Source organism: Oryzias latipes, chromosome 1 (assembly GCF_053564925.1).
Source record: "Oryzias latipes strain Hd-rR chromosome 1, Olatipes_Hd-rR_3.1".
Taxonomy (NCBI): Eukaryota; Metazoa; Chordata; class Actinopteri; order Beloniformes; family Adrianichthyidae; genus Oryzias; species Oryzias latipes.
Window position 1 is genome coordinate 902,554 of NC_136237.1, and position 21,276 is coordinate 923,829.

Genomic DNA, 21,276 nt, shown 5'->3' on the forward strand with positions numbered 1-21,276 from the left:
CAGTAAATCATACCGACAGACTGCTTACCCCCCCCCCCCACGAGCCCGTTTATTTCCTAACGTAACCTACTGTTGTGGCCTAAGGTAGATTTGGTTTCACGCCCAAACCAGATTCCCTCTGGAGCAGAAAGCATTTAGAGGCAGAACAGCCACACAGACTAGGAATGTATTTGTGCTGTTTTTTGCATACAAACTAACTTTGAACATGAAAACGGCCCTGCGACAGACTGGTGACCTGTCCAGGACGTCCCCCGCCTTCGCCCATGAGTGGCCAGGATAGGCTCCAGCAGCCCTGTGACCCCGAAAGGGACGAAATGGGTTTAGAAGATCAATGAATGAATGGACGTCCTTCCGTTCGTCTGTTGATTCATTCGTTCATTGACGGATGAATGAACATCAAACCCTGTTGGCTAATGGTCTGTGCTTTTAAAAAAGTCTTTTCAAACTGCACATCCGACGTTCATCTGACTTGGACAGTAAATCTGCAGACTGTTGTGATGGCGTGTTTGTCTCTGTGCTGCGTGTTGTGTAGGTATGTGAGGCTGACACATGCAGTCCACACAAAGTACACGGAACCGCTGCTCCTGAGTTCTGTGTCAGGCTCAGCTCAGCTGGGTTGTAACCATTGACTGTATCAGAGACCTGGACTGAGGGAGTGTGACCCCCCCCCCCCCCCCCCCCCCTCACAGATAATGGTTGACTGCCAGCTCCAACCAAATGAAGTCAAATCTGTTGCAGTTTTATGTGATACAGACGCCGCCATGTTGGAGCCAGACGTCGCCAGTCAGCAGCGATTGGTCCGAGTCGGTCTGAGTCAGCGTTTCTATGGCAACCACCTGCTGGTAAGCCACACCCCTACCAGTTAAAAGCAGGCCACACACAATCTGTCAAAGGTTTTGAGCATTGGATGTGGGGGCCAGCAGGCTCCACCTACTTCTACTGAGGCATTTGATTGGTCAGTTTATAACTTCAATGACTTGAACTACAAAGAAAATGTGAAAAAATGAGGATTATCAAGAAGATGATAAAAAAAAGGTATCAGATCCAGAACGGTTCTTCTGACCAATGAAACGACTGAAAGGAAGGACTAAAGAGTGCAAAGCTGCTTTTTTCCAGACCACCGGCTGCCATCCATACATCTGACAACAAAGCTGTTGGGTTTGAGTGAAGACCCAAGTAAGGCACGCACAGGCTATGAAGAAGTTTAAGAAGAGAGTCCAATAGTTGGACGGCTTGACGAGCGTGTGGGACGCGTGACATCATAGGCGTGGAAGGGAATCCCGTGGAGAGACGGATGCAGCAGAGTCCGGGAACCGGCAGAACCAAGACAGACAGGAAATCTCTTGAGCTAACACTTGGTTTCAACGAGAGATGAAGAACCGCCAACGGGCAGAGAGTGAGCGGACACACCCACCCAATGTACCCCGGGACACAGCTGAAGCCACGCAGCGATCAGGTGAGTGGGAGGACGGCGGACCAGGGCCAAATCCTGACAAAAGCAGCTGTTTGGAGCTGAACACCATCACTGTGGAGAAGAAAGGTCCTGAGCTTTCAACAAAAAGCAGATTAGTAAACTTCCTGCCCCCCCCCCCCACTCCTTCTTGGTGTTACAAACCTGATCCAGCTGATCAGCAGGCAGGACTGGAGCACAGCGGCCAGTGAGAGCTGAAGCGTGAAAGCCTGATGTGATGAAGAACAGAGAACAAAGCTCTTTAACCAGCCGCTCACACAGACAATGTGGGCACCGAGTGGAAAACATGAGCTTCACACTTCTGTCCTTTCTTACCTGGAAAAGTTGAAAAGACGATCACAAATCAACCAGAGCTCAGATTTCTGTTTCCAAAGGAGTTTACTAAACAAAACAGGATTTGTGGAAAATGTTCCTGTCATGTTGTTCACATCCCAAAATAGTTGATGTAAAGTAATTGTTGATCTTTAAAAATGGTAACCGAATGAGTAAAATCTGTTTTTAGAGGCTGCTCTCCACTCATGGTGTTAGTCTGGATCTAATGTTGATGTAGAAAATGACAAACAGCAAATAAATCCTAAAGCTGATCCTCACGTTTGCAGCAGAGATCATCCGGTTTCAGCCTGAAAGACATAAAAAAGGAGGAATCGAACCCTTTGAGAGTTAGACCCGTCTCTGTTGTGACGGACATTTGGAAAGCTGTGGGTTTTTGCAGACGTCAGAGTCTCCTTCAGCTGCTCTCCATCACAATTTCTGCACATTTCCTGCAGGGGGGGGGACTGACAGATGCTGCATCATTGGAGAGTAAAACTTTAAGCCAGTAAATTAGATGCAAAGTCCATATTATAATGTGATAAAGCACCCTTAAAAACTGACAACACACCCATCTGTGGGGGGGGGACTCTGTGGGTTTTTGGTTTTCTTCTTCTGCGATCATAAGCTGTGTTTCTGATACGCAAATGCACGAATCTATTGAAATTCTAGAAATGTTGACAAAACACAATTTTGCGATTAAACTTTGTTCATTAAATCAAAAATGCAGAAAAAAAAAAAAAATCAACTCACGCGATAACCATGGCGATGGACAGGGGCGCCGCTGGGGGTTTTGGGACCCCATGAAAAGACAGGGCCCCTTTTACAGGGCCCCTAACACAGCAGCAAATGAATTTGATGCTGTTTTACATACAGTGAGGTCAATAAATATTTGATCAGCCTGTGATTTAGCAAGTTCTCCCCTCAGAAAACATGGGGGGGTCTAATTGTTTCATCATAGCTGCATTTCCACAGTGAGAGACAGAATCTGAAGAAACATCCAGAAATCATGTTGTACATTTTTTTAAACAATTTATTTGTATATTACTGTGACAAATAAGTATTTGATCACTTGATGATCAGATAGATTTCTGAGCAGCAAAGAGCTGCTGTTCTGCTTTGAAATAGTCCAACTCCACTCTGCTCTGATTCTAAATGAGTGGCTCCTGTTTGAGGTGGTTAGCCTGCATAAAGACACCTGTGCCCCCCCCACAATCAGTCAGAAGTCTACCAACATGGACAAAACCAAAGAGCTGTCAAAAGACACAAGAGACAACATTGTAGACCTTCACAAAGCTGGAAGTGGCTACGGGGCAATTGCCAAGCAGCTTGGTGAGAAAAGAACAACTGTTGGAGCAATTGTCAGAAAATGGTAGAGGCTAATGATGACTGTCAATGTCCCTCGGACTGGGGCCCCTCGCAAGATCTCACCTGGTGGGGTATGGATGATGCTAAGGAAGGTGAAGCATCAGCCCAGGACGACATGGGAGGAGCTGGTCAATGACCCGAAGAGAGCTGGGACCACCGTTTCCACGGCAACTATAAGTAAAACCTTAAAGCGTCATGGTTTAAAATCATGTATCATCCCAAGAACACCATACCTACAGTGAAGCACGGGGGTGGAAGCATCATGCTCTGGGGCTGTTTTTCTGCACAGGGGACAGGACGACTGCACCGTATTAAGGAGAGGATGAACAGGGCTCTGTGTTGTGAGATATTGGTCAAAAACCTCCTGACCTCAGTCAGAGTGTTGAAGATGGTCGTGGCTGGGTCTGTCAGCAGGACAATGACCCGAAGCACACAGCCAAGAAAACCAAGGAGGGGCTCCGTAAGAAGCAGATCAAGGTTCTGGAGCGGCCTAGCCAGTATCCAGACCTAAATCCAATAGAGAATCTTTGGAGGGAGCTGAAACTCTGTGTTGCTCAGCGACAGACCCGAACCCTGACAGATCTAGAGCAGATCTGTATGGAGGAATGGGCCAAAATCCCTGCTGCAGTGAGTAGAAACCTAGTGAAGAACTACAGGAACCGTTGGACCTCTGGAACTGTTAACAAAGGCTTCTGGACCAAATATTAAAGTTGTTTAAGTGATCAAATACTTATTGACCTCACTTGTATAGTTATGCATTAGGATGTTTTTTTTCTCTGTCGTTATCATCTTTGTGACAAAATAATATGACAACTGACATGGCTGTGCAGCGCCCAACGCCGCCAGTTTCTACCAAGAAGCGCGTTGCCATCCGGTCGTTGGTCACGTGACTCATTTAAGTAGAATAAGTGTTTCCATTGCAGTTTTGTGAAATGTCAATTTGGATTCGCCACAAAAACTTTGGAGCCCAAAATTGCTCATAATTAAAAAAAAAAAAAAGAGACTTTGTGCAATCACACAATCAACCGATAAATCTCTCATAAATATATAAAAAGATATATAAAAAGCCATTTTATTATTAAATATGTTTCATTTTGCTTTCAAAAACTGTTCATTATTTTAAACAAGCATTTTAAAATATTCATTTGGTTTTGAGGTCTGAGTTTCTGAAAACTAATAGAATTATAATAATATTCAACATGATTAAAACTGAATATTGTAAAATTCTGTTTTAAAATAATAAACAGTTTTTAAAAAATGGCTAATTTAAAATCTGTGTGCAGGTTTTTCACAATTTCATGATCTTTTTATTTTTTTATAAGAGGTTTTTTGGTTGATTGTGTGATTGCACAGTCATTTTTATTTTTTTAATTCTGAACAATTTGGGGCTCCATAAAAAAACACCTCCTCCAAGCACAAAAACTTTTTTGCCAGTTTTTTTCCAAATTGGTGTGATTCCATTAGAAAAATGTATTATTGTGAATCCATCTGCACAGTTTATAGTCAATGGAAAGGCAGTTATTGATGATGACCTTTATGGGTGTGAAGATGTGCACCGTCACGCCGTTAAAGGCCTTAAAACAGACATCACATGTGGGTGAACACCAGGTCAACAGAGACTGATGGCGTGTTGTCCTGGTTAATGACACACATGAGTCACACTGAGGTGAAGCTCTCACCTGCTGTACAAACGTTTGCAGCATTATAACACATAAAAAGTGGTTCGTGAAAAATGATTACAGCGGTGAAGCATTCATTGAGTTAGAAAGCCGGAGTGAGAGTTTAAACATGATTCAGTTCTGCAGCATTTCCACCTCCTCCAGACTGCTGCACCATTTAAGGGACAATTATGTAGTCAGATTCATTGGATTCAACACGAGGTAACAGATGAGCCGAATGGAAGAAGTCAATTTCAACACGTTCAGACTTAATCCCTGCTTAAAAACATCTGAGCTGCATTATTTCTTGCACACAAACCAAGCTAGCGTGTTTTTAATGGAGTGCGGCTCCTGTTTGGGAAGTCTAGCTTGTGATTTTTTTGCTGCCTGGTTTATAATTTCCATTGGGGAGCATATTATGAGAGTGATCCTCTTTCTTTTATTTATTTATTTGTTTTTTTTTTAACTTGTCCTGTCCAACAGCTGGGCAGGCAGATGAGAGCTGAGGGCCTCTTGTGTTGGACATATTTTACTTTAACAAGAGGGGTTATTAATCTTCAGACAAACCAAAGGTATGTCTGAATAAACCCCTTTTGGAATCCAGGACAAACTTTATTAATTTCAATCATGTTTGAAAATCTTTGGTGTTGGACCGGACGGAAAAGGAAAGAGGGGAAGAAGAGAGAGGGACGTCGGGGGGGGGGGGGGGGGGGGGTGATGATAATAGGAGGGGAGGGGGGATAAGACCATGAAGCAGCATAAAGCGACAAGTTTACTGGTTGTTTATCATTAAGGTAAGGTTCAAATGTAGTACAAAAAGGGCGGGGCCTGTTCACACACACTCAAATGTTATGAACACACCTGCTAGCTGCAAAAATGTCCACATGTCAACATGTACACAAAACAGATAGTGTTCACACACATACTTATGCCTTTAAACCAACTAGTGTGAAATATTTCATTCATTCAATCATGCAAACTGTTAGTGCAAAGGTGAGCTGATCCTCCTTCTGATTACATCTTTTTAGGAGTTGCTGGGACGGAGTTGCCATCGTTGACAGATGGCTGTATTTGTATCATCAGCTCCTACAAACAGGGACTTGACATGAATGCTCTCTTTGATTTGTTATTGGTGGTCATGAAAGGGCTCCAATGCTATTTGCTAAAGTACTGGAGCATGCAGACTATAAAAAGTATTCAGTCAGTCACCAACTGTGGAAGTTCTCCCACCTATAAAGATGAGATAGATAGGAGACTGGCTGGGCCACTCCAGGATCTGGAAATGCTTCCTATGAAGCCACTCCTTCGTTACCCGGGCAACATGTGTTTGGGATCGTCTTTATGGTAAAAGACCCAGTCATGTTTTCATCTTCAATGCTGATGGAAGGAGGTTTTCACTCCAAATCTGACCATACATGGCCCCATTCTTTCTTTCCTTTACACGGATCAGTCGTCCTGGTCCCTTTGCTGATAAATGGCCCCACAGCATGATGCTTCCACCCCCATGCTTTACAGCAGGTCTGGTGTTCTTTGGATGCAGCTCAGCATTCTTCCTCCTCCAAACACGACGAGTAGAGTTCCTACCAAAAAGTTCCACTTTGGTTTCATCTGACCATAGGACATTCTCCCAATCCTCTTCTGGATCCTCCAAATGTTCTCTAACAGACTGTAGACGGGCCTGCACGTGTACCGGCTTTAGCAGGGGGACACGTCTGGCCCTGCAGGGTTTGAGTCCCTGGTGGTGTAGTGTGTTACTGATGGTAGCCTTTGTAACTTTGGTCCCAGCTCTCTGCAGGTCATTCACTAGGTCCCCTGTGGGGTTCTGGGATCTTTGCTCACCGTTCTTGTGATCATTGTGACCCTACGGGGTGAGATCTTGGGGGGAGCCCCAGATGGAGGGAGATTCTCAGTGGTCTTGTATGTCTTCCATGTCCTAATAATTGCCCCCACAGTTGATTTCTTTGGACCAAGCTGCTAACCTGCAGATTCAGTCTTCCAGCCTGGTGCAGGTCAATAATTTGGTTTCTGGTGTCCTTGGACTGCTCTTTGGTCTTGGTCATAGTGGAGTTTGGAGTGTGACTGTGTGAGGATGTGGACAGGTGTCTTTCTATAGATAACCAGTTCAAACAGGAGCCATTAATACGGGTAACCAGTGGAGGACAGAGGATCCTCTACAGACAGTGTAGTCATTTGTGATGACCAATTTTCAAATATTATTCAGCTGTTATTGTTTGCATGATCACATGGAGAACAATTTCATTTAAGGACTAACACGTCAAGATCTCCAATAGCAAAAACATTAGAAGAGGAAACATTTGTGTCTTTACTCTGACGTTTTCATTGGGAAACTAAGAAAAAGCCTGTTCCAAATCTGAAAAAAACATGAAGACATTACGCTACTTTTGGGTTTTTGGGCATTTAAGCTGTATGGTATTGCTACACCACTATGCCATAGTAGGAGATTCCAATTGAAGCTGCACAAAGGAGCATAGATTCAGACAGCTTTGTAGTGGGAAGAACATTTTTCTTTGCTTTGAATCATACGACCCCTAAAAACGTAAACATCAGCTGTAAAATGTTGGTTTTGTTTTCATCGGTGCACCTATGTGTCTGGATTTAAGGTGCAAACGGCCACAATTATTCAGGGTCTGATCTAATTTTGTAATGACTTGTTCGTTAATCTCTGCATAAAAGCACGGTTTCCATGGAAATGAATGACACCGAATGCAACAACACAAATTTCTCCCACAATGCATCAACACCTTTCATCACCAAAAGCTAAAACAAAAGCCTCATTTAAGCACGCGTCTCCTCTTTGCTCCCATTTCAAGAGGCCAGTCAGCTGCAACGACACTTTAGCAATGACTTAAATAAAAGCCACACTTCCAAAGCCATCAGGAAGGGGGCTAAAACATTTTAGGGAAGGGAAGCAATCAAGCAGCTTTGAAAACCTCAAATGAAAATGGGATGCAGCAATTTGCTGGATGCTGATTAGTTTAAGACCTGAAATAATCACACTCATTTAAATGTATTCATCCCAAATTAAAGCCCTCAAACAGACCTGTTGGACACAAAAACATAGACTGCAGCCGGTGTTTGTGTGACTGTCAGTCGAGCCGATGTTATCCTAGGCAGCTTCCCATGAACCCGTGCTCCTCCTGCTTCTCCAGTCAGAGAAGTTTCTATTGATTCATGCACTTTCATGTAGCGATGAACAGCCTTTCATCCGGGTGTAGCAGGGACAACTGACCCGACAGTTGTCTCCATCACTCGTCAAGTCCGTGCTGCATGACTGGTTTAGTGTTTACCGAGACTCCTGTTAGTCTGTGTGTTCAGAATCTGGTTTCAGTGATGTTTACATGGACACGGTCCATCAGAGTGTTCCTGTTTGTTCAATTGGGAGGATTCTGATGACAGAGACAGACGTCCTTATGACAAGTCACACTTTAGCCTGTTGGTTAAATAAAAACGATTTCTGAAAATCTTGTTTGTTTCATTTGAAACATCCAAAACAGTGTAGAGAATAAGAAGTAAAAGTTAGACCTTCCCTTGAAGTTTTTATGGCTTTAATAAAATCCTAGAGGAATGAGACGCACTACAGTCACTACACTCATCTGAAAAGGTTATTTCCAAAAATAAAAGTTTAGAAAATATTTGGAACTTTATGTTCAAATTTTATGGTCAAATAATTTAAGATGTCCTCCTAGCAACCTACCCGCCAATTTTAACCGCACCTTAGACATTTAGGGCCCCTTGGTGGGGAGGGTGAGGGGACATCACTGTGAGTAATCAGGAGATGTCCCCTCAGTGCCCTACTCACAAATTTTTAACTGCACCCCCCTTAGTACACACACCTTTACTCCTCAAAATATACATTCAAACATAAACACTCATACACGCACACACATTTTGCAAGGAAGGTGGGACCTTGGACCATCTGTCCCCTACCCTGTCCCTGGTGGGGGGTACAGGGCCCTTGGCAACGGCGGCCGTGTCCCCTGGGTGCCGGTTTCCTGGGCCCAGCGGTGCTCTTTCCGCGCGCGCGGGGGGGGGGGGGGTGTTCACATTACTCCTGAGCCGGGGGTGTCTGTGTCCCTGTGGGGTGGGTTCGGGTCCTTGCCCCTGAGCGCTGGGCCCCGCCAAATTTCCAACTGTGGCCGAGCCTGGTCGGGCCATGTTTACAACACCCCTCGTGGGCCCCCCTTTTCCCCGGGGTGCTCCCCTCCTGGGCTGGGGCGGCTGGCCCCTGCCATGCTCCACCCTGGACCAACCGTGGGCCGGGTGGGTGGCTGCCTGAAGTGCAGAGCGGGTCTCTTTTGGGGGGTCCTGGCTCGTACCTGGGGTTGGGGCGGGGGGATGCCCGGAACTCCTGGGTGGTGATGGGGTGCTCGTCTGGGGCTGTGGGCTGCTCTCCTGTTTGGGCTGGGGCGCCGCTCTCTTTCCCCCCGTGCCTCCCTGCTCTCTGGCTCTGGGGGCCTCGCGGCGGTCCTGCTGGCCCTGGCCTGGGTGGTGGTTGTTTCCTGCCTGCTGCCGTGTGGCGCCGGGGGGTTCCGGCTGCCGCTGCGGCGGGCGTCTTGGTGTGGGGATGGGCACTCTCCTTCCTTCTTTTCACGTTCCACCATCCATTTTAGAAGAACATAAACACTCACCTGAGCACAGGTGTTAGCTCACCTTTGCACTTATAGTTTGCATGATTGAATGACTGAAATATTTCACACTAGTTGGTTTTGAGGCATAAGTATGCGTGTGTGAACACTATCTGTTTGTGTACATGTTGACATGTGGACAGTTTTGCAGCTAGCAGGTGTGTTGATAATATTTGAGTGTGTGTGAACAGGCCCCGCCCTTTTTGTACTACATTTGAACATTACCGTAATGATAAACATCCAGTAGCTTGTTGCTTTATGCTGCTTCATGGTCTTACCCCCCCCCTCCTATTATCACCCTCCTACCTTTATACAAATATACCCCTCGTGTGTCTACAAAATGAATAACTCCTGTTGTAACAGTAAAATATGTCCAACATAAGACACTGTCAGCTCTGATCTGTTTGCTCAGTTGTTGGACAGGAAAAGTTTCAAAAAATTAATAATGTTGAATAAATAAATAGGAAAAACCTTTGAATATGTGGAAAAACAGACATATTTGTGGTGGGGATTTGTTTGTGTTCTAGTTTCTATCTTTGTGTTCATGCATTACAAAAACTAAAACCTTTTGGATCTAGTTTGAAACAAGATCAGCTAACTCACATTTACACCTTTACATTACACTTTTTATGCTCCAGTTGGAGTGATTAAAACTCATGGACACGCAGAACAAATGAAAACTTCATGAATATTCTGAAGATTAAAAATCTGCTCAGGCATCTCTGATTATGCTTCCAGAAAGAAACAAACTCTGTGATCCAGCATAAAAAGCACCTGCAAACGCCGAGGCTGCTCCACAAACAGCCTGCTGCAGATGATGGAAGGATTAATGGCATGGGCCCATCATCCACCTCCCATCATCCACTCCTTTCTTCTCACTCGCCCGCTTTAAGCTCTGTTTTCCCTCACGCGTGTTTGTACCTGCAGCTGCCGAGCAGCCCACTGAGTGGATGCATGACACGGAGCCAAGGCCTCCATTACCTCAGCTGCTTCTGCTTTCACACAGTTCACACGTTCTTGGCCGATGTGATGTGTTTTCAGCATAATGTGCTGTGTGTGTGAAGCAGAGGAGAGCTGAACCTGCAGCTTTGCGTTCGCTGCTTCCTCCTGAAGCGTCACATACATCATCTCAGCCCCAGTAAATAGGAGCAGCACCTGCATCTGTGCTTCATCCTGATTTTCTCTGCTCCCCCCGCAATCACTGACCGGAAACCGGGCCCTGGTCCAACATTCATGCTGTGTGGAATCAAATGTTCACACAAAAGACCGGCACCATGTGGACCCTTGGTTCACTCGTCATTAACGGAGACTCTGGACTCTTACTGTGGAAAATCAAGGAGCTGCTGCTCAAACTGTGGACAATAGCAGAGTGGCCACTTTGCACAGGAAGGACAGCTACAGAGCTGTCAAAGTAAACCATGTAAGGGTGCTGGACACACTCTAGACCAGTGGTCCCAACCCCCCGACTGGTACCAGTCTGTGGGCCGCTTGGTAAAAAAAATACATCCACTTACTTCAATTATTTCTGTTTTCTTTATGTTCTGATTCTAAAGGAAGTTTTATTTTGGATTCTGTTCACCACATCCGTGTGTCCTGACGCGTCACGTGATCGTAACACTTGGTCTATCCTAGACACTTTAACGTTGGGAGGTGGGTCATCTAGACCCACTAGACAGTGCTCTGAACCTTTTTTCTTCAATGATTTGTGATCTTCACTGGTGTCCATGGATTACATGAAATCTTTCCACCTTTATCCACCTTTGTCATGGTAGGGAGAACACCTCAATGGAAGGGGGGGGGGGTCATCTAAGATAGCACAAGGGTTACAGCATTTATGTAAAAACAAAATGTGATAAATGTTGTTGCCCTCAAATACGATGTGAGACTGGCTTGAGCTCTCCGTGTTATAATGGTCTTCTATAAAAAAACTGCTTTTATTGAGTCCTTTACAGATCAGATTTATTTCATTGAATCTTCGTCGTTTGTAAAAATTAAAAAAACGAATGTTTTCAGAATTTTTTAAATAAAAGTTTTTGAAGTAGCATTTTAATTTAAAAATAGATTTTTTTCAGTAACTGGAAGCTTCAAAACATTAAACTTTGGCCCCGTTTGGACCGGTCTATGAAAGTTCTGTCTGACGTTATACCGGTCCGTGGCCTGAAAAAGGCTGGAGACCAGTGGCGTAAAGGATCCAGATGTTACCACACGACTGTTCTTTCATAGAGACTTCCATCAAAGATCATGTCAGAGATTTTGTTTGGAGTAAATCCATCCCATAGACATATTTGTCTGGTGGGATTTTACTGAAAACGACAAAATCATCTGTTTGGCATCTGTTATTTTTATTCCTGTGACTTTAGGATCCACTTCATTGTTAAGCCTCAGACAAAAACATTATTTCCTGGAATAAAAATACATTTTGAACCAGTGTAAACTCCAGAGGGCTTTTTGCATCAGATTGTCTGATTGCTGATGTGCATCCAAATCTCCTTCAAAAGGAAAACGCTCTGATTGGATGAAACTGGGAGCCCAAAGCAACAGAAGAGTCTCCTCTCACAGGTGTGATGATCGTAGCGGGGCTATGAAAAGACGATGAAAATGTCAGCATACTTTAGCTGAAATGAAATGTGTCACTACTGTGGAGAGGAAATCATTTAGGAGCTCAGGTGGTTGAGCAGGTCGGCCAATGATTGAAACATCAGCGGTTCGATCCCCACTCCCTCCAGCCAACCGCCCGCTGTGTCCTTGGGCAAGACACTTCCCCCTCCCTGCCTCCAGTGCGGCTCCACCGGACAGCCACGCCTCTGTCCGTCTGCCCCGGGGCAGCTGTGGTACATCAGCAGTTACCATCACCAAGAATGAATGAATGATGAACACACTGTAAGAACTTTGAGCGTCTGGAAAAGACCAGATAAATCTAATCATTGTTATTATGAAATAGTAAAAAATGCATTTGAGCCTATGTCTTGGTCACACGACCAATGGCCTCTTGACATGCGTTAACAGTTTAACTCCGTGTTTCAGAGGCATTCAGCTCTTCATCCCAGTCCCATCACACAGCGGCACCGCCGAGGCTCCTGGGAGCTGGCAGAGAACTGAAGGTTTAGAGACAGCTGCCGAACATTTACAGGAAAACCAAACACCTGCGCTCACAATCCAGACACAGATGGCTCCGGACACAAAGGACGTCACCGCCGACTTCGCCCGCCTCAGCCTGTTTACAGACAGAAGAAAAAGAAACGATGAATCGTTCAGTTTGAACTGTGCCTCAACAAGGTTCCTAACAACCAGGGGGGTATTCCAGAAGGCACGCTTAAACTACCCTGACTTTAACTAATTGAGTTAAATTTATTCAACCTAATTTCTAACGTCTATCCAACTCAGTAGTTGTATTTACAACTCAAATTTAGAACTTTTTCTAACTAAATGTCATATTACTCCAATTCGAGTAAATGATTTTCCATCTTAATTTATTGTATTTCTTGAATTCTCATATGTCTAAGTTAAAGGCTGCAGATTTTCTCATTTTTATAACAGTAAAATGTTAAATGCAGTGTGGATTTATGTATCATGGATTCTAGTATAATGACTACTCTACCTGTAACTTCAGTTGTTGTACTTTACAGCTGCACTAGTGATGCTAAATAACCTCGTCATCCTCTCCCTCCCTCTCACTCATGGTGCAGAAAGATTTAATCATAACAGGACAAATAACTCGGAAAAACAAAGTAAAACAGCTAAACAACTAAACACATTTGGTCAAAAACCCACACGTAACCCTTGTTCTATCCTAGACACTTTAACATTGGGAGTTGGGTCATCTAGACCCACTAGACAGTGCTCTGAACCTTTTTACTTCAATGATTTGTGATCTTCACTGGTGTCCATGGATTACATGAAATCTTTCCACCTTTATCCACCTTTGACATGGTAGGGAGAACACGTCAACGGAAGGGGGGGGGGGTCATCTAAGATAGCACAAGGGTTAAACCCAAATCCGTCCGGACAGGCAAAGTGAATGGTATCCCACAATTCCTTGCGGTGCTGATCTAACAGCAGCACCAAGTTCCACCTACTTAATTCAATTAATTTGAAAGAAAGTAAAATAACTGTCTGATAACTACGTGTTATTTTTAAACTGACTGAACTAAAAAATACAGATTTATCTGAACTGAAGCAAATAATTAAGTTAGATCAAAGTATAAAGTTTCTCTTTCCAACATCCATATGTGGTCTTATCACCCTCTCATGGTGGAAAAAGTATTATCTGAGCTTCTTCATCCACTAAATCATCTTCAAATGGACACGCCATGCTGCTTCACCTCTCTGAAAACAAACTAACCTTCAACTAAACCTGCTCCAGACCAGGTTATGTTCAGAGCATGAGTTGCTATGGCAACTTGACCCACCCTGAAACATACCTCCATTTCTGGAACCGAAAGCTGAGGTTATCAACTTCCTTAGCCTCAAACTTACCATGGGAGCTAGCATAACCTGCTTTCTGGAATAACCCCCTGCTTCTGCAGGATATGAACATTCAAACCTTAAAACATAAAGCAACAATGTCTGCAACACACTTTTCCAATTAATTTCAATTTCAATTTTATTTATACAGCCCTCTATTACAACATAGTGAAAGACAAAACAACTGACCCTGAAAACAGGAAGAGTGAATTCTTTTCCCTCTGACTCTTAGCAGGCAAAAACAGAGGAGCTGATCCAGAAGAGAAGCCATCAGTGCAGACAGGGTTTCTGACTGATGAGCCACAAAACTTTTTCTGGGAGGAAAAATGGCCGAAATGAAATTTCCAAATGGGAATCAGGTCAGAACAAGCAAGCTGGATGGTGGGGTTTCAGATTGCTAAAGAATCATTTCTGAAACTCCTTAAAAAGATCAGCGGCACTGTCTGCAGGCAGAAGAACTCCACTGAGCCGGTCCAGAACACCAAACAGTGATGGTCGTCTAAAGGGGATGTTTCATCGGTGATTTCAGAATTACAAATAACTGATGCTTACATTGGTATCATGCTGCCATCATTTATAACGGAAACATAGACTTCTCTACGGTATAATAACTAAGTAACCTGAAAAAAGATGTTCCTGTGTCACATAGAGCACCAATGCTAAAGGCCAGCCCACCTTCAGCCATCTCTTTGAACCAAGAAGAACCCGCGGGTCAGGAATCCAGGAAGCAGAAGTCCACAGGAACCAAAGCCCAAACAAATCAGTCATAATAATTATGACTATTGTGTCTATATCTTTAGAAAATAATTAATATAATGATACCAAATCCAGATTAACTGACTTTGGTGGGTTATCTAAACCCAACTATGGCCATGCCCCCATTAAAAAAAGGAATAAAGGAATGAAACACAGATTTAGATGGTTGTCTGGAAGCAAACACACCTGGTTAACTGATGAATTTGATTGACAGATTCATTTGCCGTTTATTGAACTGCCACGCTGGCGGGTGGGGGGGTCTTAAAAATCATTGCATGGATCTAATCTATCTATCTATCTATCTATCTATCTATCTATCTATCTATCTATCTATCTATCTATCTATCTATCTATCTCTCTATCTATCTATCTATCCATCTATCTATCTATCTATCTATCTATCTATCTCTCTATCTATCTCTCTCTCTATCTCTCTCTCTATCTCTCTCTCTCTCTATCTCTCTCTCTCTCTATCTCTCTCTCTATCTCTCTCTCTATCTCTCTCTCTCTCTATCTCTCTCTCTATCTATCTCTCTCTCTATCTCTCTCTCTCTCTCTCTCTATCTATATGATTTATTTGCATATCTATATATTTGAGTGTGAGCATTTGTGAAACTGTTTGAGTCTGACCTGGCCTGGCAGATCCGCATCAGTTTTTGGTTTGCTCCTGAGAGCTTTGTGCACAACAACAAACCAAATCAGATGAAGATGTGAAATGTGTCAGCATCACTCTCCCATCTGAAGCCAGTATGCAGGACTGTCTTAGTGTTGAAGCAACATGATTAGAAGCAGGTGTCTACTATAATTGTTTTCTGAGGACAGGTGCGCAGTAATAGAGTAGAGAGATTTACTCAGAATTTAGTCAGGGAAGCCCAAACACCTGCTGCTGTTGCCTGCAGACCAAGATTACTCAGATATTTAGAATCATGTGAGGTGATAAAGTTGCTCAACGAGCTGTCAAAACCTTCAGAGAAGTTATTGCTTCAGCCTGACAAAAACTGGCTTCATGACCCATTTTATTAAAGGTGTTTTATTGAAGCTAGTTTGATTCAATGAACTGAACTGAGCGGCACAAAGTCATTTTGACCTGACGCAGCTGTTACCACCTCTGCATTGGGGGGTTTTCACTCAGAGAAACTGCTGACTACCTCTTTGGCCTGCACTGAGGGAACCTTGTGTTCCCATTTCCACTGCCCGTTTTGAAAGTGGACAAACATTTGTGAAGTGAAGCATGTGTGCAACGATCTGTGCACTCATTGGCCAGACATCACAAAGGCAGGACAAATGGTGATGCACAGAGAGAAACATGACGTTATAGTTTCCCTCATTCTGTATCCAGGATTGTTTTGAGTGCGTTGCTCACAGATCAGGTGACCCTGATGAAACTGAAATACCGGTTGTAACCTGTATCTGAATTTCTGAAATTGCATTTGAAAACATAATAAAAGGACAGAAGAATTAACTTGTCCACAGATGATAAAAGTGACAAATGTGGAGTCTAAATTTGTTTGTGCTTTTTAGTGAAAGTCATGTTTCATCTGCAAATGTGATGCCACAGGAAGGAATAGGAAGAATCAAAAGGTGTCTCTGTCTGAAATGTATTTTTCTGTTGCTGTTTGTATGAAGAGCTTTTTAACATTGCATGAACTTGATCACACTTACAAAGCATGTTTCTCAGTTTAAGGTGTGGTCAGACAGTTGTTGATTTATTTAATTAAACAGGAAAAGTTAAAAAAAATAATCTTCCCAGATTCCCCGTGTCATTCTTTACAAGGCAAGACGGAGAAGTCCTGGAATCATTCCAGTCCAAAGAGAAGACGCATGAGGGGAACCTATGGAGTCAGTTCAGTATTTGCACTTGTTTATGCGCATTAAGTGAAAAGACTTAATGACTTTATAGTCTTGATGGTTTGTGGGAACCCATTCTAAGCTGCAGTGAACACATAAAGGATCTCTGTCCATAGGAATTCTTGAGGGCCGATAAAGCAAAAGATCTGATGGATGTTCAGAACCTCTGCTGCATTTTGGAACCGTCTCAGTAAATGTTGATGAATTGTGTCCATTCAAAATGTGATCTCATGGTTTCATTCAGAGTTCTGGAATGGCAGAGGATCAGGCCTTAGCCTCACCTGCTCTTACAGGTGGCCGTCTGCAGGTGAAAAACTGTCAAACCTTTTCCGGTCGTGCAGGTGGCCCCCACAAAATATCAAGGTTGCGTAGATGCTCCCACAAGGGGCCCAAACCAGGGTCTCATGGTGCCGGTCCCAAGCCCGGATAAACACAGAGGGTTGTGTCAGGAAGGGTATCTGATGTCAAATCTTTGCCAAACCAAACCTGTGAATCAGACTTATGATATCCATACCGGATCGGTCGAGGCCAGAGGTAACAACGATCACCATCGGTGCTGTTCACAGATAGGGTGCTGGTGGAAAATGGACTACTGCTGGTGGAAGAAGGAGAGGAGGAAAGGGTTGGACTGTGAGTAGAGACTATGAATGTTGGAACCAAGACAGGAGAAGGTAGAGAGTTAGTGACATGATGCAGAGGAGGAAGGTAGACATACTGTGAGTCCAGGTGGAACGGTAGCAAGAAAATAACTTTTTGAACCCTGATTTTTGACGATCACCAACAGCATTAACACACTCATAGCTGTTTGCCAAATACTGGGAATCCACTCTGAACAGACGTTTGTTTCCATACAAACAAACGCATCCTGATGCTGTCTAACCCTTGTGCTATCTTAGATGACCCCCCCCCCCCCCCCCCTTCCATTGAGGTGTTCTCCCTACCATGACAAAGGTGGATAAAGGTGGAAAGATTTCATGTAATCCATGGACACCAGTGAAGATCACAAATCAGTGAAGAAATGAGGTTCAGAGCACTGTCTAGTGGGTCTAGATGACCCAACTCCCAATGTTAAAATACCTAGAATAGCACAAGGGTTAAATGGACCTTGGAGTCAAACAGCCAAGAACTGAGGATGAGAAGTTTGCAATTCTTACAGGAATGAATGAGTTTCTCAGAAAAGGACAAGGATGTGGTCAATGTCCAGAATGAACAGAGGAGCAAGTTCATTTCCAGAATTCATAGACACTTTGGACTTTCCATCATGCATGTCTGACATGATCTCCCTCATGGACTGCAGTCCTCACCCTTCATCCACTCTGAAACTCCACCCACCTGTTCGGTGTGGGGGTGACTGACTGGGCGCTCCCCCTCTTTTTAAATTCTATTACCACCACAGTAGAACTATAACTCTCACCTGAGCACAGGTGCTATCTTACCTTTGCACTAGTATGCGTGACAGAATGATGTGCTTTGTGTGTGTTTCTGTGCATAAGTATGTGTGTGTGAGCTGTAGTTGTATTGTGTACATCTTGACATGTTTGTGTGTGGAGGTTTTTGGAGCCAACAGGTATGTTTGTAACCTTGAAGTGTGTGTGTGCACAGGCCCCGCCCCTTTGACTATCATCGACACCTGATAGTAATGATGATAAACCTCCAGCAACTTGTTGCTTTATGATTCTACCCCCCCCCCACACACACACACTTCTTATTCATCCTTCATCTTCCTTAATCCCCTTTTTTTCTCCCCGTTCTTTTGTACCCTTAACCCCCCCCCCATCTCTAACATCCCTCTCTCTCTTCTCTTCTTTTATCCAACATGCCCAGCAAGAAAATTAATACAAACATAATGAATATAAAGAAAGTTTAGCCTCAAATCCAAAAGAGGTTTATACAAATATACCCCTTGTGTGTCAGAAGATTGAAATCCCCCTGTTGCAACAGTAATGTCTGTCTAACACAAGAGGCCTTCAGTTCTCATCTGTTTGCTCAGCTGCTGGACCAGACCACTTTTTTGGTCCTTGTGCCTCAGTTGCAACCTTACAGTGTTGCATTGTGAACTGGATTGCATAAATGAACCATGGTATTATATGAGACACATTCCAAAGGGTCCCAGACCCAGAAACCAAACGGGTTTATGTATCTGGAGAAGCTCCACCCTCTCTAGTCAGAGCTAAAGGAAGTGTAGCCGCAGAAGTGAGCCTAAAGGGGCTGCTTTGAGCCCTAAATGATATGTTTGGTTGGGGTTTTGTTTAGGTTTTTGGAAAGACCATCAGACCAGGTGCCAGGTGAATCTAGGGAATTTCATCAGAATGCAGCAGTTACATTTACTATGTTGCTTGAACAGGAGCGGCGGTGTCTGCCTCTCCTGCCCTCCCGTTTGACCCTGTCTGTGATTCCATGGGACTAATCGTGCTGTAAAGTTGACTCAAGTAGTCAAGCTCAAATAAAACAAACCCGTTCAGCCTCATTTGGCACAAGCAGAATAATTCAGGCCTTCTTTGACGTGCCATCAGCTGACGTTTCCTGGTTCACCAGCCATGGGTAAACATGGAGGGGGAGGAGGCTAAATCTACCCCCTACCTGCAATGTTTGGTCCAGAGAGGCAGAGCGGCTGAAGGAAAGCAAACACTCTTTTTTCCCTCCGGTTTACCTAAAGCTAATGCCTCCCTTTAATCTTGATCATGTTTTTGGAAAACCACAGCCTACATCTTTACCTTTAAGTAATAATGATTTAATGTTTAACTGAATAACTTCACTGTCTTCTGTTAACAAGTTTGACATTACAGTAGATTGACACCTTAAAACATTTGAAGTCAAGAGTCAAATCAAAAAAGTTCCTTTAGTTTTCATTATTTAAATAGTTGTTAAAAGTTCATAATCAAGTGAGCATGAGGTCAACAGAGTTTTTATATTATTCCATATATACAGTCCCTGATAAATGGTAAATGGTAAATGGCGTATACTTATATAGCGCTTTCTACCTTCTTATGAAGGCCCAAAGTGCTTTACAGTCACAGTCCCATTCACACACTGATGGAGGCTCCGCTGCCAAACACTGGCGCCAACTTCCCACCAGAGGCAAGGTGGGGTTCAGTGTCTTGCCCAAGGACACTTGCGACACTTGCAAGGCGGGAATTGAACCTGCAATCTTACGATCATGGGTCGACCGCCCTACCGCTGCACCACTGCACCAAGTCTTGTCGCTTATCCATTTTGTAGAAACGAAAGCATATAACCTCACTTTTAATGAATCCATTGGTTTTAGAAATGTCTCATATGAAAGCTAAAACCCTCCCAAATGATGTTCAATGTACTAAAATAAAATTGCTTCACTGAAGAAAGATTGATCATTTAATGAACACAGAAAGGTCACATTTTGGCAAGACAAAAGTTTTGTCGCCTTGTCATATGATGCACCCAATCCTAGATTACAGCCTCACGTGTGATCAATTACTGATCAATCAATTAGTGGGTGTGTCTAAAAAGAACCCCAGCACACCAGGCCTTCACATCAACTGCAACTTGACCTCTGACAACATGCCTAAGATTCACCCTGAGACCAAAGCCTTGATTATCAAGAGGCTGAAGACCAGATCCACTGCTGAGGTGACTGACACCTTCAATGTGTCTCAGCGTCAAGAACAAAGAAGAAGAAAAAGATTTGAAGAGACTGGAGATGTTTTTGACAAGCCCAGGTCCGGCAGACCCCGCAAGACAACTGCTGGGGAGGGCCAGCCCCTTTTCCACTGCAGCAGAGCTCCACCAGGCCTGGTCACCTCAAGTCACTGTGTCAACCAGAACAGTTTGTAGAATTCTGTCTCAAAATGGCCTCCATGGTCCAATCAGTGCCCAGAAACCAGCACCAAACAAAAGGCAATTGAACAAACGTGTGGCATTTGCCAAGGCCCACAGCCTGCTAAAAGGATGGACGCTGGAAAAGTGGCAGAAGGTGGATTTCTCAGACGAGTCTCCAGTTGAATTACATCACAGGAGACCAACTGGAGCCCGCATGGACCCTAGATTCACCCAGAAAACAGTTAAGTTTGGTGGCGGAAAAATCCTGGTCTGGGGTTCCATCCAGTAGGGGGGGAGCGAAACATTTGCAAGGGGGAAGGCAATATCAATAGCCTAAAATATCAAGAAGTATTAGCTACCTCCTACATTCCCAACCATAAAAGGGGTCAAATTCTGCAGCAGGATGGTGCTCCATGGCATACTTCCATCTCTACATCAAAGTTCCTCAAGGTGCTCCAGGACTGGCCAGCCCAGTCAGCAGACATGAACATCATTGAGCATGTCTGGGGTAGAATGAAAGAGGAAGCATGGAAGACCAAACCAAAGAGTCTTGATGAACTCTGGGAGGCATGGAAGACTGCTTTCTTTGCTATTCCTGATGATAATCATTGTCAAACCGCATGGATGCTGTCCGTCAAGCTCATGGAAGTCATACCAGACATTAAATATGGATCTCACAGTAGCACTACTTCATTCACTGATGTTATGCAACATATTTTTGTTTTTGAAGTAAATTATTTGTTAAATTTTCACATTACTCTCTGTAGGCGACAAAACTTTTGTCTTGCCAAAATGTGACCTGTGTTCATTAAATGATCAATCTTTCTTCAGTGAAGCAATTTTATTTTAGTACATTGAACATCATTTGGGAGGGTTTTAGCTTTCATATGAGACATTTCTAAAACCAATGGATTCATTAAAAGTGAAGTTATACGCTTTTGTTTCTACAAAATGGATAAGC